Source organism: Anomaloglossus baeobatrachus, chromosome 7 (genome assembly GCF_048569485.1).
Source record: "Anomaloglossus baeobatrachus isolate aAnoBae1 chromosome 7, aAnoBae1.hap1, whole genome shotgun sequence".
Lineage (NCBI taxonomy): Eukaryota > Metazoa > Chordata > Amphibia > Anura > Aromobatidae > Anomaloglossus > Anomaloglossus baeobatrachus.
This window is the reverse complement of record NC_134359.1, coordinates 308,175,381-308,193,686: the sequence shown is the minus strand read 5'-3', so window position 1 is coordinate 308,193,686 and position 18,306 is coordinate 308,175,381.

Genomic DNA, 18,306 nt, shown 5'->3' with positions numbered 1-18,306 from the left:
AGTGCCATGGGGAGCGAAGGGGTAACTTTCGTACTCGCTCAGCCCAGTAAGCTGACACCGACAACTGGATAAACCAAAGTTCTGGACACCGCTGCCGCTGAGGGGAGCTAGTTCGGGTTCTGTCCCCAAAGGTGCTGCCTGGTGATCCGTGACCTGCCTCCTGGCACTAAGTTTACTTCTCTGTTGGTCCCGGTAGTATGGAACTTGCCAGGTCCCGCTCCCCACTATGGCTAAGTGTGGGAGCATGCTCTCAGGGTTCACGCTTGGGATTTTCTGGACCGTTTTAGTGGAAAGTCCTATCCCCCTCGTTGCGCTAGTACCCCAATTTTGGAATGGGTGGAGAGCGGATCTTGAAGGCTCCGTTCTCGTCGGGTAAATTATCAGGTTGCCTGAAGCTACTCCCTGACCTAGGGTCCACGTACCCCGTCGTGCCTTGGTCCCAGGCCGGTGATGGTACAAGGCCGCCGGCTATCCTCCTCGATAGTACCGTGCCCCTTGCCACGATCCCCTGCGACCGGGGGTCCAGCCCCTGTAGGCCCAGACCAACGTCTGCTACCTAGATAGCTTCCTAGGAGCCCTGCTCCTGACCTCCTCTCTCCTTCACTTCCAACATACAACTGCTCACACTCCTGACCTCCCCTAACCAACCCCCCCAAGTGGGCGACCCTATTCCACTCAGGCCATCCACTGGTGTGTCTGGTGGGTGTGGTGCAGAGTGTGCCTATGATTTTAATTAGCTGATGATGGCAACACCATGTAGTTGGGGACCCGTAACCAAGAAGGAGGTGGATATTGTACAGAAGGGCAGATTGTGCAATACCCTGTGATGACCTGATAGGCCAGGGGCGTCACAGAGATATGACACTTAAGCGGGCTTTACACGCTGCGACATCGCTAGCCGATGCTAGCGATGGCGAGCGTGATAGCACCCGCCCCTATCGTTATGCCGATATGTGAAGATCGCTGCTGTAGCGAATATTATCGCTACGGCAGTGTCACAAATACCTGCTCGGCGACGTCGCTGTGACCGGTGAACCGCCTCCTTTCTAAGGGGGGCGGTTTGCTCGGCGTCACAGCGACGTCACTAAATGGCTGCCCAATCAGAGCGGAGGGGCGGAGATGAGCGGGATGAACATCCCACCCACCTTCTTCCTTCCTCACTGCTGGCGTGTGGCAGGTAAGGAGAGGTTCCTCGTTCCTGCGGCGTCACACGTAGCGATGTCTTCTGCCGCAGGGATGAGGATCAACTTTGCCCAAGCGACAGCAGCGATAATTGGGAGAGGACCCTCATGTCAACGAGGAGCGATTTTGGACGTTTTTGCAACGATCCTAAATTTCTCCTAGGAGTCACAGACAACAAGATCGCTAAAGTGGCCGGATGTGCGTCACAAATTCCGTGATCCCAACGAGATCGCTGTCGCGATCTCGTAGCGTGTAAAGCCACCCTTATCCTCCGGTCACCTCCAGAGCTGCAGTCACTATTCTGCTGTTACATCATGTCTTATCCTCCAGTCACCTCCAGAGCTGCAGTTACTATTCTGCTGTTACATCATGTCTTATCCTCCAGTCACCTCCAGAGCTGCACTCACTTTTCAGCTGTTACGTTGTGTCTTATCCTCCAGTCACCTCCAGAGCTGCAGTCACTATTCTACTGTTACATTGTCTCTTCTAAAGTATAACAGCAGAAAAGTGATAGCAGCTCTGGATGTGACTGGTCCAGTGGTGCAGAACCTTTTTATTGCCAAGGGCCATTTGGATATTTACCTCAGCATGTTGTGTTTCTTTTAGTTTCTGTTAGTATGCAAAATTTCCAGGGGCCACCTGAGGAAAAACCTGTGTGGCGTGAGTTGTCATCCCCTGTTATATATAGCGCCATCCCATTATTATAGTGTCATTGTGACGCCCTGGCCTGTCAGGTCCTCACAAGCGTGCTGTGCAATCTGCCCTCCTGCATGGTACCTGCTCCTCCTTGGTTACCGGTCCTGTCCCTTTGGTGTTGCTAAGAACAGGTATACACAAACCATGAGGAACACTCTGCACCACACCCACCAAACACCCATTGGGCAGCCTGATGGGAATAGGGCCACCCTGATGGAGGGATGGTAGGAGGACCAGAAGTGTCAGTAGTAGTCAGGGAGTGTCAGTGGGCAGTGACAGGAAAGGTCACGCTGCGGAGCTGGGCTCCTGTACCCGTCCCAGGTGCCAGATGTTGGCCTGGCCTGGAAGGAGCTGAAACCCCGGTCGCATGGGTTAGTGACAGGGGGCACGGTACTGCCACTGAGGGCAGTTCGGCGGCCTTGTGCTACAACCGGGCAGGGCCAGGGCACGACGGGCTACGCGGACCCTATGCTGGGAAGTAGCTTTTTGCAGCCCAGTAATTTAGCCGATGAGGACGGAGTTTTCACGAGCTGTTCTCCACGCGCTGCAAAATCAGGGTACTAGCGCAACGAGGGAGATAGGACTTCCCAAAATCGTCCAGAAAATCCCAAGCATAAACCCTGAGAGCAAGCTCACCTTGCTAGTGTGACGCCCTGGCAAAGCCAGGTTGTCACAGAAAGAGTTAATCCTCCTTGGTAATCTGATCTCACACCGGTGCAGCAGGGCAAACCACATCCCCCAGGGTAAGAGAAAAGCAGAGCAGAGGGTAGGGGCTGGAGCAGAGTGTTTGGAGAGACAGAGAGAAGAGGAGTCTGGAGTTGTAGCTCCCAGGCTGATAGTGAAGCGTGCTCCGAGAGGGCCGGGACAGGCTGTGAGTGAGGAAGGGGCCAGAGGTAGCCGGGCAGGGCGGTGGCCCCCCGGTACCTGGGTGACCCGGATCACTGCAGGGGAGTGGATTCCCCGTTCCCGGCTGAGGAGAAAGAGGAAAAGAGTGGAGAGAAAGGCACCTGGCTGCAGGGAAAGAACAGGAGCTGCTGCACCGTGTGTGGGACACTAACACCCCCGTACCGAAGGCTGCGGACTCCGGCAATTCCTAGTTACCAGTGACTCTGTGTGAACTACTTGTGAGTACGCCCGTGCCCTCAGGCACCGCACCGCAGCACTGCGCCCTGCTCCCTGCTTACCCCATCACCGGGCCCCGGGACAACCAACCCCCTACCCACGGAGGGGAGAAATAACAACTAAGCTGCACCCCAACACGTTCCCGGGAGTCCCGCACCTTCATCGCAGCGGTGGTATCCACAATCACCACAACCGTGGGTGGCGTCACGGACAATCTCCCTTACCAAATCCAATCCCCTTTTACTGTGGAGTCTGGGATCACAGACCGGGTCACGCTACCGTGATACCCACAGAAGTGACCCCGTGGCCCGGATCTGAGTACCCCCTGGATCCCGGGCGACTCATTTGCATCACGAACAGGATCGAACCCATCCAGTTGCCTGGTGGAAGTGCGCCTTGCCCCGTCCGTCAGCGGCGTCCCGCTGAGGAAAAATCCCGAAGTCCGCCATTTTAGCCGCCATTTTAGGCGCCAAAAACAACAGCTTGGCGCCTCCTTCTCCGAGCGGCGGGTGCGAAAAAGAGGCTCCGCCCCCTGAGAACGCGGGCGGAAGTGAAGCTCCGGAGGACCAGAAGCGAAAGGAAAACTTTAAAAGTTGCTAGAAAGACTGCTCCCGAGTACCAAGGGGGAGCAGGAGGAAGGAACCGCAGTTCATGTGACCAGGACTGTAAAGGCAGTGACGCCAGGACTTTGCCTAATTCCGTTCCTGGACAAGCAGTAGCCGCAACCCCGATGACATCTTACCTGGCTCCGGCAGTCCGCCCAGCCGCCACGGTGATGACGTCGGCTCCGGCAGTCCGCCCAGCCGCAACGGAGGTGGCACCCGATTGGAAGTCTGCCCCAGATGTGGCGCCAGCCGCTCCCAGGTACCCCGTCACGGCTGTGGAGCAGCCAGAGTGCACCTGCAGAGAGGAGGAGCAGGCCAGTGAGAGATGGAGCCCTCGGCAGTTAGCGAGGCCGGTTGTAGCCGGCGCCGAGGGCATCCAAGTGGGCCTGGCTTCTGAGCAGGAGGCAGAGTACGGAACCCGTGCCCCGTACTGGGAGTGGTGGCAGCGGCAGTGGTAGCGGAGCATGGACGGCTACCCACAAGTTAAAAAGTTGACTGTTTTATGGACTGTCACCCCTGTTGAACGCCCTCAAGTTCAGGAGGAGGCCATCTGCTCCGCAGGTGCGGGGTGGCAGAACAGTTTAAAGTTTTAGAAAACGTACCTCCCAATGTGGGAAGATGTATGATTGTAATGTGTTGATTTTTCCAGTTTTAATAAATGTTGGTGGCCAGACGGCCCGAGGACGGGCCGTGTTTTACCAAGGGGGTGTGTGACGCCCTGGCAAAGCCAGGTTGTCACAGAAAGAGTTAATCCTCCTTGGTAATCTGATCTCACACCGATGCAGCAAGGCAAACCACATCCCCCAGGGTAAGAGAAAAGCAGAGCAGAGGGGAGGGGCTGAGCAGAGTGTTTGGAGAGACAGAAGAGGAGTCTGGAGTTGTAGCTCCCAGGCTGATAGTGAAGCGTGCTCCGAGAGGGCCGGGACAGGCTGTGAGTGAGGAAGGGGCCAGAGGTAGCCGGGCAGGGTAGTGGCCCCCCGGTACCTGGGTGACCCGGATCACTGCAGGGGAGTGTATTCCGCGTTCCCGGCTGAGGAGAAAGAGGAAGAGAGTGGAGAGAAAGGCACCTGGCTGCAGGGAAAGAACAGGAGCTGCTGCACCGTGTGTGGGACACTAACACCCCCGTACCGAAGGCTGCGGACTCCGGCAATTCCTAGTTACCAGTGACTCTGTGTGAAATACTTGTGAGTACGCCCGTGCCCTCAGGCACCGCACCGCAGCACTGCGCCCTGCTCCCTGCTTACCCCATCACCAGGCCCCGGGACAACCAACCCCCTACCCACGGAGGGGAGAAATAACAACTAAGCTGCACCCCAACACCGTTCCCGGGAGTCCCGCACCTTCATCGCAGCGGTGGTGTCCACAATCACCACAACCGTGGGTGGCGTCACGGACAATCTCCCTTACCAAATCCAATCCCCTTTCACTGTGGAGTCTGGGATCACAGACCGGGTCACGCTACCGTGATACCCACAGAAGTGACCCCGTGGCCCGGATCTGAGTACCCCCTGGATCCCGGGCGACTCACTAGCCACGCAGGTGAGCGGGACCCAAGTAGTTTTAGGCGAAAGGGATTCACCAAGACTAAACACAGTGCCAAGGGACAAGGCTTCAGACCAACCAGCAACGTCAAAAGGGCACGGACCCAGCGTGTTCGAACTAAGGCTGCAGGGCATTCAAGACTTTGGTTTACCCGGTGTCAGTGTCAGCATCTCAGGACTGTGTGAGTACGTTGTGCACCTTTGCTCCCAACGGATCCCCAGCCTACCATCACCGAGTCCTGGGACACCTTCCCCTGCCCACGGAGGGGTTAAAATCACCAGCTGCCATCCCATCGCTCCCGGGCGCTCTCCCTCTTTCCTAAACGCGGCAGCGGTGGTATCCCATTTTTACCACGACCCGTGGGTGTCATCACGACCACTATCCAATCTACCCTTTCATTCCCCTTTTTCATTTCGAGCAGCCGCGTGACCCTGCCTCGGGTCCGGAGACCCCTCGATCCACTGCGGATCCGGATCCGAGCAGCTCGTCGGCTGTTGCGGGGGCGGTACATCATCCCCTATTATGAATAGTAATGTCCCATTATTATAGTGTCATCTCTTGTTATGTATAGCGCCATTCCATTATTACACAGTGTCATCCCCTGTTATATATAGCGCCATCCCATTATTACACAGTGTCATCCCTTGTTATGTATAGCGCCATCCCATTATTACACAGTGTCATCCCCTGTTATATATAGCGCCATCCCATTATTACACAGTGTCATCCCTTGTTATGTATAGCACCATCCCATTATTACACAGTGTCATTCCTTGTTATATATAGCGCCATCCCATTATTACACAGTGTCATCCCTTGTTATATATAGCACCATCCCATTATTACACAGTGTCACCCCCTGTTATATATAGCGCCATCCCATTATTACACAGTATCATCCCTTGTTATATATAGCACCATCCCATTATTACACAGTGTCATCCCTTGTTATATATAGCACCATCCCATTATTACACAGTGTCATCTCTTGTTATGTATAGCGCCATCCCATTATTACACAGTGTCATCCCCTGTTATATATAGCGCCATCCCATTATTACACAGTGTCATCCCTTGTTATGTATAGCGCCATCCCATTATTACACAGTGTCATCCCCTGTTATATATAGCGCCATCCCATTATTACACAGTGTCATCCCCTGTTATATATAGCGCCATCCCATTATTACACAGTGTCATCCCTTGTTATATATAGCACCATCCCATTATTACACAGTGTCATCCCTTGTTATATATAGCACCATCCCATTATTACACAGTGTCATCTCTTGTTATGTATAGCACCATCCCATTATTACACAGTGTCATCCCTTGTTATATATAGCACCATCCCATTATTACACAGTGTCATCCCTTGTTATGTATAGCGCCATCCCATTATTACACAGTGTCATCCCTTGTTATATATAGCGCCATCCCATTATTACACAGTGTCATCCCTTGTTATGTATAGCACCATCCCATTATTACACAGTGTCATCCCTTGTTATATATAGCACCATCCCATTATTACACAGTGTCATCCCCTGTTATATATAGCGCCATCCCATTATTACATAGTGTCATCCCTTATGTAGAGCACCATCCCATTATTACACAGTGTCATCCCTTATGTAGAGCACCATCCCATTATTACACAGTGTCATCCTTTATGTAGAGCACCATCCCATTATTACACAGTGTCATCCCTTATGTAGAGCACCATCCCATTATTACACAGTGTCATCCCTTGTTATGTATAGCACCATCCCATTATTACACAGTGTCATCCCTTGTTATATATAGCACCATCCCATTATTACACAGTGTCATCCCCTGTTATGTATAGCACCATCCCATTATTACACAGTGTCATCCCTTATGTATAGCACCATCCCATTATTACATAGTGTCATCCCTTGTTATGTATAGCACCATCCCATTATTACACAGTGTCATCCCTTATGTAGAGCACCATCCCATTATTACACAGTGTAATCCCCTGTTATATATAGCGCCATCCCATTATTACACAGTGTCATCCCCTGTTATATATAGCACCATCCCATTATTACATAGTGTCATCCCTTATGTAGAGCACCATCCCATTATTACACAGTGTAATCCCCTGTTATATATAGCGCCATCCCATTATTACACAGTGTCATCCCCTGTTATATATAGCACCATCCCATTATTACACAGTGTCATCCCCTGTTATATATAGCACCATCCCATTATTACACAGTGTCATCCCTTGTTATATATAGCACCATCCCATTATTACACAGTGTCATTCCTTGTTATGTATAGCACCATCCCATTATTACACAGTGTCATCCCTTGTTATATATAGCACCATCCCATTATTACATAGTGTCATCCCTTGTTATGTATAGCACCATCCCATTATTACACAGTGTCATCCCTTGTTATGTATAGCACCATCCCATTATTACACAGTGTCATCCCTTGTTATGTATAGCACCATCCCATTATTACACAGTGTCATCCCTTGTTATGTATAGCACCATCCCATTATTACACAGTGTCATCCCTTGTTATGTATAGCACCATCCCATTATTACACAGTGTCATCCCTTGTTATATATAGCACCATCCCATTATTACACAGTGTCATCCCTTGTTATGTATAGCACCATCCCATTATTACACAGTGTCATCCCTTATTATGTATAGCACCATCCCATTATTACACAGTGTCATCCCTTGTTATGTATAGCACCATCCCATTATTACACAGTGTCATCCCTTGTTATGTATAGCACCATCCCATTATTACACAGTGTCATTCCTTGTTATGTATAGCACCATCCCATTATTACACAGTGTCATCCCTTGTTATGTATAGCACCATCACATTATTACACAGTGTCATCCCTTGTTATGTATAGCACCATCCCATTATTACACAGTGTCATCCCTTGTTATGTATAGCACCATCCCATTATTACACAGTGTCATCCCTTGTTATGTATAGCACCATCCCATTATTACACAGTGTCATCCCCTGTTATGTATAGCACCATCCCATTATTACACAGTGTCATCCCTTGTTATGTATAGCACCATCCCATTATTACACAGTGTCATCCCCTGTTATGTATAGCACCATCCCATTATTACATAGTGTCATCCCTTGTTATGTATAGCGCCATCCCATTATTACACAGTGTCATCCCTTGTTATGTATAGCACCATCCCATTATTACACAGTGTCATCCCTTGTTATGTATAGCACCATCCCATTATTACACAATGTCATCCCTTGTTATATATAGCACCATCCCATTATTACACAGTGTCATCCCTTGTTATGTATAGCACCATCCCATTATTACACAGTGTCATCCCTTGTTATGTATAGCGCTATCCCATTATTACACAGTGTCCACTCTTGTTATGTATAGCACCATCCCATTATTACACAGTGTCATCCCTTGTTATGTATAGCACCATCCCATTATTACACAGTGTCATCCCTTGTTATGTATAGCACCATCCCATTATTACACAGTGTCATCCCTTGTTATATATTGCACCATCCCATTATTACACAGAGTCATCCCTTGTTATGTATAGCACCATCCCATTATTACATAGTGTCATTCCTTGTTATGTATAGCGCTATCCCATTATTACACAGTGTCATCCCTTGTTATGTATAGCACCATCCCATTATTACACAGTGTCATTCCTTGTTATGTATAGCACCATCCCATTATTACACAGTGTCATCCCTTGTTATGTATAGCACCATCCCATTATTACACAGTGTCATCCCTTGTTATGTATAGCACCATCCCATTATTACACAGTGTCCACTCTTGTTATGTATAGCACCATCCCATTATTACACAGTGTCATCCCTTGTTATGTATAGCACCATCCCATTATTACACAGTGTCATCCCTTGTTATGTATAGCACCATCCCATTATTACACAGTGTCATCCCTTGTTATATATTGCACCATCCCATTATTACACAGAGTCATCCCTTGTTATGTATAGCACCATCCCATTATTACATAGTGTCATTCCTTGTTATGTATAGCGCTATCCCATTATTACACAGTGTCATCCCTTGTTATGTATAGCACCATCCCATTATTACACAGTGTCATTCCTTGTTATGTATAGCGCCATCCCATTATTACACAGTGTCATCCCCTGTTATGTATAGCACCATCCCATTATTACACAGTGTCATCCCCTGTTATGTATAGCACCATCCCATTATTACAGAGTGTCATCCCTTGTTATGTATAGCACCATCCCATTATTACACAGTGTCATCCCTTGTTATGTATAGCACCATCCCATTATTACACAGTGTCATTCCTTGTTATGTATAGCACCATCCCATTATTACATAGTGTCATCCCTTGTTATGTATAGCACCATCCCATTATTACATAGTGTCATCCCTTGTTATGTATAGCGCCATCCCATTATTACATAGTGTCATTCCTTGTTATGTATAGCACCATCCCATTATTACACAGTGTCATCCCTTGTTATGTATAGCACCATCCCATTATTACACAGTGTCATCCCTTGTTATGTATAGCACCATCCCATTATTACACAGTGTCATTCCTTGTTATGTATAGCACCATCCCATTATTACATAGTGTCATCCCTTGTTATGTATAGCACCATCCCATTATTACATAGTGTCATCCCTTGTTATGTATAGCGCCATCCCATTATTACATAGTGTCATTCCTTGTTATTTATAGCACCATCCCATTATTACACAGTGTCATCCCTTGTTATGTATAGCACCATCCCATTATTACACAGTGTCATCCCTTGTTATATATAGCACCATCCCATTATTACACAGTGTCATTCCTTGTTATGTATAGCACCATCCCATTATTACACAGTGTCATCCCCTGTTATGTATAGCGCCATCCCATTATTACACAGTGTCATCCCTTGTTATGTATAGCACCATCCCATTATTACACAGTGTCATCCCTTGTTATATATAGCACCATCCCATTATTACATAGTGTCATTCCTTGTTATGTATAGCGCCATCCCATTATTACACAGTGTCATCCCTTGTTATGTATAGCACCATCCCATTATTACACAGTGTCATCCCTTGTTATATATAGCACCATCCCATTATTACACAGTGTCATTCCTTGTTATGTATAGCACCATCCCATTATTACACAGTGTCATCCCCTGTTATGTATAGCGCCATCCCATTATTACACAGTGTCATCCCTTGTTATGTATAGCACCATCCCATTATTACACAGTGTCATCCCTTGTTATATATAGCACCATCCCATTATTACATAGTGTCATTCCTTGTTATGTATAGCGCCATCCCATTATTACACAGTGTCATCCCTTGTTATATATAGCACCATCCCATTATTACACAGTGTCATCCCTTGTTATATATAGCACCATCCCATTATTACACAGTGTCATCCCCTGTTATGTATAGCACCATCCCATTATTACATAGTGTCATCCCTTGTTATGTATAGCACCATCCCATTATTACACAGTGTCATCCCTTGTTATGTATAGCGCCATCCCATTATTACACAGTGTCATCCCTTGTTATGTATAGCACCATCCCATTATTACACAGTGTCATCCCTTGTTATGTATAGCACCATCCCATTATTACACAGTGTCATCTCTTGTTATGTATAGCACCATCCCATTATTACACAGTGTCATTCCTTGTTATGTATAGCACCATCCCATTATTACACAGTGTCATCTCTTGTTATGTATAGCACCATACCATTATTACACAGTGTCATCCCTTGTTATGTATAGCACCATCCCATTATTACACAGTGTCATTCCTTGTTATGTATAGCGCCATCCCATTATTACACAGTGTCATTCCTTGTTATGTATAGCGCCATCCCATTATTACATAGTGTCATTCCTTGTTAAGTATAGCACCATCCCATTATTACATAGTGTCATTCCTTGTTATGTATAGCGCCACCCCATTATTACATAGTGTCATTCCTTGTTATGTATAGCACCATCCCATTATTACATAGTGTCATCCCTTGTTATGTATAGCACCATTCCATTATTACACAGTGTCATCCCTTGTTATGTATAGCACCATCCCATTATTACATAGTGTCATTCCTTGTTATGTATAGCACCATCCCATTATTACATAGTGTCATTCCTTGTTATGTATAGCGCCATCCCATTATTACATAGTGTCATCCCTTGTTATATATAGCACCATCCCATTATTACACAGTGTCATTCCTTGTTATGTATAGCACCATCCCATTATTACACAGTGTCATCCCTTGTTATGTATAGCACCATCCCATTATTACACAGTGTCATCCCGTTATGTATAGCACCATCCCATTATTACACAGTGTCATCCCTTGTTATGTATAGCACCATCCCATTATTACACAGTGTCATCCCCTGTTATGTATAGCACCATCCCATTATTACACAATGTCATCCCTTGTTATGTATAGCACCATCCCATTATTACATAGTGTCATCCCTTGTTATGTATAGCGCCATCCCATTATTACACAGTGTCATTCCTTGTTATGTATAGCGCCATCCCATTATTACACAGTGTCATCCCTTGTTATGTATAGCACCATCCCATTATTACATAGTGTCATCCCTTGTTATGTATAGCGCCATCCCATTATTACACAGTGTCATCCCTTGTTATGTATAGCACCATCCCATTATTACACAGTGTCATTCCTTGTTATGTATAGCACCATCCCATTATTACACAGTGTCATCTCTTGTTATGTATAGCGCCATCCCATTATTACACAGTGTCATCCCTTGTTATATATAGCACCATCCTATTATTACATAGTCTCATCCCTTGTTATATATAGCACCATCCCATTATTACACAGTGTCATCCCTTGTTATATATAGCACCATCCCTTTATTACACAGTGTCATCCCTTGTTATGTATAGCACCATCCCATTATTACATAGTGTCATCCCTTGTTATGTATAGCACCATCCCATTATTACACAGTGTCATTCCTTGTTATGTATAGCACCATCCCATTATTACACAGTGTCATTCCTTGTTATGTATAGCGCCATCCCATTATTACACAGTGTCATCCCTTGTTATATATAGCACCATCCCATTATTACATAGTGTCATCCCTTGTTATATATAGCACCATCCCATTATTACACAGTGTCATCCCTTGTTATATATAGCACCATCCCATTATTACACAGTGTCATCCCTTGTTATGTATAGCACCATCCCATTATTACACAGTGTCATCCCTTGTTATGTATAGCGCCATCCCATTATTACACAGTGTCATTCCTTGTTATGTATAGCACCATCCCATTATTACACAGTGTCATCCCTTGTTATGTATAGCACCATCACATTATTACACAGTGTCATCCCTTGTTATGTATAGCACCATCCCATTATTACACAGTGTCATCCCTTGTTATGTATAGCACCATCCCATTATTACACAGTGTCATCCCTTGTTATGTATAGCACCATCCCATTATTACACAGTGTCATCCCCTGTTATGTATAGCACCATCCCATTATTACACAGTGTCATCCCTTGTTATGTATAGCACCATCCCATTATTACACAGTGTCATCCCCTGTTATGTATAGCACCATCCCATTATTACATAGTGTCATCCCTTGTTATGTATAGCGCCATCCCATTATTACACAGTGTCATCCCTTGTTATGTATAGCACCATCCCATTATTACACAGTGTCATCCCTTGTTATGTATAGCACCATCCCATTATTACACAATGTCATCCCTTGTTATATATAGCACCATCCCATTATTACACAGTGTCATCCCTTGTTATGTATAGCACCATCCCATTATTACACAGTGTCATCCCTTGTTATGTATAGCGCTATCCCATTATTACACAGTGTCCACTCTTGTTATGTATAGCACCATCCCATTATTACACAGTGTCATCCCTTGTTATGTATAGCACCATCCCATTATTACACAGTGTCATCCCTTGTTATGTATAGCACCATCCCATTATTACACAGTGTCATCCCTTGTTATATATTGCACCATCCCATTATTACACAGAGTCATCCCTTGTTATGTATAGCACCATCCCATTATTACATAGTGTCATTCCTTGTTATGTATAGCGCTATCCCATTATTACACAGTGTCATCCCTTGTTATGTATAGCACCATCCCATTATTACACAGTGTCATTCCTTGTTATGTATAGCACCATCCCATTATTACACAGTGTCATCCCTTGTTATGTATAGCACCATCCCATTATTACACAGTGTCATCCCTTGTTATGTATAGCACCATCCCATTATTACACAGTGTCCACTCTTGTTATGTATAGCACCATCCCATTATTACACAGTGTCATCCCTTGTTATGTATAGCACCATCCCATTATTACACAGTGTCATCCCTTGTTATGTATAGCACCATCCCATTATTACACAGTGTCATCCCTTGTTATATATTGCACCATCCCATTATTACACAGAGTCATCCCTTGTTATGTATAGCACCATCCCATTATTACATAGTGTCATTCCTTGTTATGTATAGCGCTATCCCATTATTACACAGTGTCATCCCTTGTTATGTATAGCACCATCCCATTATTACACAGTGTCATTCCTTGTTATGTATAGCGCCATCCCATTATTACACAGTGTCATCCCCTGTTATGTATAGCACCATCCCATTATTACACAGTGTCATCCCCTGTTATGTATAGCACCATCCCATTATTACAGAGTGTCATCCCTTGTTATGTATAGCACCATCCCATTATTACACAGTGTCATCCCTTGTTATGTATAGCACCATCCCATTATTACACAGTGTCATTCCTTGTTATGTATAGCACCATCCCATTATTACATAGTGTCATCCCTTGTTATGTATAGCACCATCCCATTATTACATAGTGTCATCCCTTGTTATGTATAGCGCCATCCCATTATTACATAGTGTCATTCCTTGTTATGTATAGCACCATCCCATTATTACACAGTGTCATCCCTTGTTATGTATAGCACCATCCCATTATTACACAGTGTCATCCCTTGTTATGTATAGCACCATCCCATTATTACACAGTGTCATTCCTTGTTATGTACAGCACCATCCCATTATTACATAGTGTCATCCCTTGTTATGTATAGCACCATCCCATTATTACATAGTGTCATCCCTTGTTATGTATAGCGCCATCCCATTATTACATAGTGTCATTCCTTGTTATTTATAGCACCATCCCATTATTACACAGTGTCATCCCTTGTTATGTATAGCACCATCCCATTATTACACAGTGTCATCCCTTGTTATATATAGCACCATCCCATTATTACACAGTGTCATTCCTTGTTATGTATAGCACCATCCCATTATTACACAGTGTCATCCCCTGTTATGTATAGCGCCATCCCATTATTACACAGTGTCATCCCTTGTTATGTATAGCACCATCCCATTATTACACAGTGTCATCCCTTGTTATATATAGCACCATCCCATTATTACATAGTGTCATTCCTTGTTATGTATAGCGCCATCCCATTATTACACAGTGTCATCCCTTGTTATGTATAGCACCATCCCATTATTACACAGTGTCATCCCTTGTTATATATAGCACCATCCCATTATTACACAGTGTCATTCCTTGTTATGTATAGCACCATCCCATTATTACACAGTGTCATCCCCTGTTATGTATAGCGCCATCCCATTATTACACAGTGTCATCCCTTGTTATGTATAGCACCATCCCATTATTACACAGTGTCATCCCTTGTTATATATAGCACCATCCCATTATTACATAGTGTCATTCCTTGTTATGTATAGCGCCATCCCATTATTACACAGTGTCATCCCTTGTTATATATAGCACCATCCCATTATTACACAGTGTCATCCCTTGTTATATATAGCACCATCCCATTATTACACAGTGTCATCCCCTGTTATGTATAGCACCATCCCATTATTACATAGTGTCATCCCTTGTTATGTATAGCACCATCCCATTATTACACAGTGTCATCCCTTGTTATGTATAGCGCCATCCCATTATTACACAGTGTCATCCCTTGTTATGTATAGCACCATCCCATTATTACACAGTGTCATCCCTTGTTATGTATAGCACCATCCCATTATTACACAGTGTCATCTCTTGTTATGTATAGCACCATCCCATTATTACACAGTGTCATTCCTTGTTATGTATAGCACCATCCCATTATTACACAGTGTCATCTCTTGTTATGTATAGCACCATACCATTATTACACAGTGTCATCCCTTGTTATGTATAGCACCATCCCATTATTACACAGTGTCATTCCTTGTTATGTATAGCGCCATCCCATTATTACACAGTGTCATTCCTTGTTATGTATAGCGCCATCCCATTATTACATAGTGTCATTCCTTGTTAAGTATAGCACCATCCCATTATTACATAGTGTCATTCCTTGTTATGTATAGCGCCACCCCATTATTACATAGTGTCATTCCTTGTTATGTATAGCACCATCCCATTATTACATAGTGTCATCCCTTGTTATGTATAGCACCATCCCATTATTACACAGTGTCATCCCTTGTTATGTATAGCACCATCCCATTATTACATAGTGTCATTCCTTGTTATGTATAGCACCATCCCATTATTACATAGTGTCATTCCTTGTTATGTATAGCGCCATCCCATTATTACATAGTGTCATCCCTTGTTATATATAGCACCATCCCATTATTACACAGTGTCATTCCTTGTTATGTATAGCACCATCCCATTATTACACAGTGTCATCCCTTGTTATGTATAGCACCATCCCATTATTACACAGTGTCATCCCGTTATGTATAGCACCATCCCATTATTACACAGTGTCATCCCTTGTTATGTATAGCACCATCCCATTATTACACAGTGTCATCCCCTGTTATGTATAGCACCATCCCATTATTACACAATGTCATCCCTTGTTATGTATAGCACCATCCCATTATTACATAGTGTCATCCCTTGTTATGTATAGCGCCATCCCATTATTACACAGTGTCATTCCTTGTTATGTATAGCGCCATCCCATTATTACACAGTGTCATCCCTTGTTATGTATAGCACCATCCCATTATTACATAGTGTCATCCCTTGTTATGTATAGCGCCATCCCATTATTACACAGTGTCATCCCTTGTTATGTATAGCACCATCCCATTATTACACAGTGTCATTCCTTGTTATGTATAGCACCATCCCATTATTACACAGTGTCATCTCTTGTTATGTATAGCGCCATCCCATTATTACACAGTGTCATCCCTTGTTATATATAGCACCATCCTATTATTACATAGTCTCATCCCTTGTTATATATAGCACCATCCCATTATTACACAGTGTCATCCCTTGTTATATATAGCACCATCCCTTTATTACACAGTGTCATCCCTTGTTATGTATAGCACCATCCCATTATTACATAGTGTCATCCCTTGTTATGTATAGCACCATCCCATTATTACACAGTGTCATTCCTTGTTATGTATAGCACCATCCCATTATTACACAGTGTCATTCCTTGTTATGTATAGCGCCATCCCATTATTACACAGTGTCATCCCTTGTTATATATAGCACCATCCCATTATTACATAGTGTCATCCCTTGTTATATATAGCACCATCCCATTATTACACAGTGTCATCCCTTGTTATATATAGCACCATCCCATTATTACACAGTGTCATCCCTTGTTATGTATAGCACCATCCCATTATTACACAGTGTCATCCCTTGTTATGTATAGCGCCATCCCATTATTACACAGTGTCATTCCTTGTTATGTATAGCACCATCCCATTATTACATAGTGTCATCCCTTGTTATGTATAGCACATCCCATTATTACACAGTGTCATCCCTTGTTATGTATAGCACCATCCCATTATTACATAGTGTCATTCCTTGTTATGTATAGCACCATCCCATTATTACACAGTGTCATCCCTTATTATATATAGCACCATCCCATTATTACACAGTGTCATCCCTTGTTATGTATAGCACCATCCCATTATTACATAGTGTCATTCCTTGTTATGTATAGCGCCATCCCATTATTACACAGTGTCATCCCTTGTTATGTATAGCACCATCCCATTATTACATAGTGTCATTCCTTGTTATGTATAGCACCATCCCATTATTACATAGTGTCATTCCTTGTTATGTATAGCGCCATCCCATTATTACATAGTGTCATCCCTTGTTATATATAGCACCATCCCATTATTACACAGTGTCATTCCTTGTTATGTATAGCACCATCCCATTATTACACAGTGTCATCCCCTGTTATGTATAGCACCATCCCATTATTACACAGTGTCATCCCTTGTTATGTATAGCACCATCCCATTATTACACAGTGTCATCCCCTGTTATGTATAGCACCATCCCATTATTACACAGTGTCATCCCTTGTTATGTATAGCACCATCCCATTATTACATAGTGTCATCCCTTGTTATGTATAGCGCCATCCCATTATTACACCGTGTCATTCCTTGTTATGTATAGCGCCATCCCATTATTACACAGTGTCATCCCTTGTTATGTATAGCACCATCCCATTATTACATAGTGTCATCCCTTGTTATGTATAGCGCCATCCCATTATTACACAGTGTCATTCCTTGTTATGTATAGCACCATCCCATTATTACACAGTGTCATTCCTTGTTATGTATAGCGCCATCCCATTATTACACAGTGTCATCCCTTGTTATATATAGCACCATCCCATTATTACATAGTGTCATCCCTTGTTATATATAGCACCATTCCATTATTACACAGTGTCATCCCTTGTTATATATAGCACCATCCCATTATTACACAGTGTCATCCCTTGTTATGTATAGCACCATCCCATTATTACACAGTGTCATCCCTTGTTATGTATAGCGCCATCCCATTATTACACAGTGTCATTCCTTGTTATGTATAGCGCCATCCCATTATTACATAGTGTCATCCCTTGTTATATATAGCACCATCCCATTATT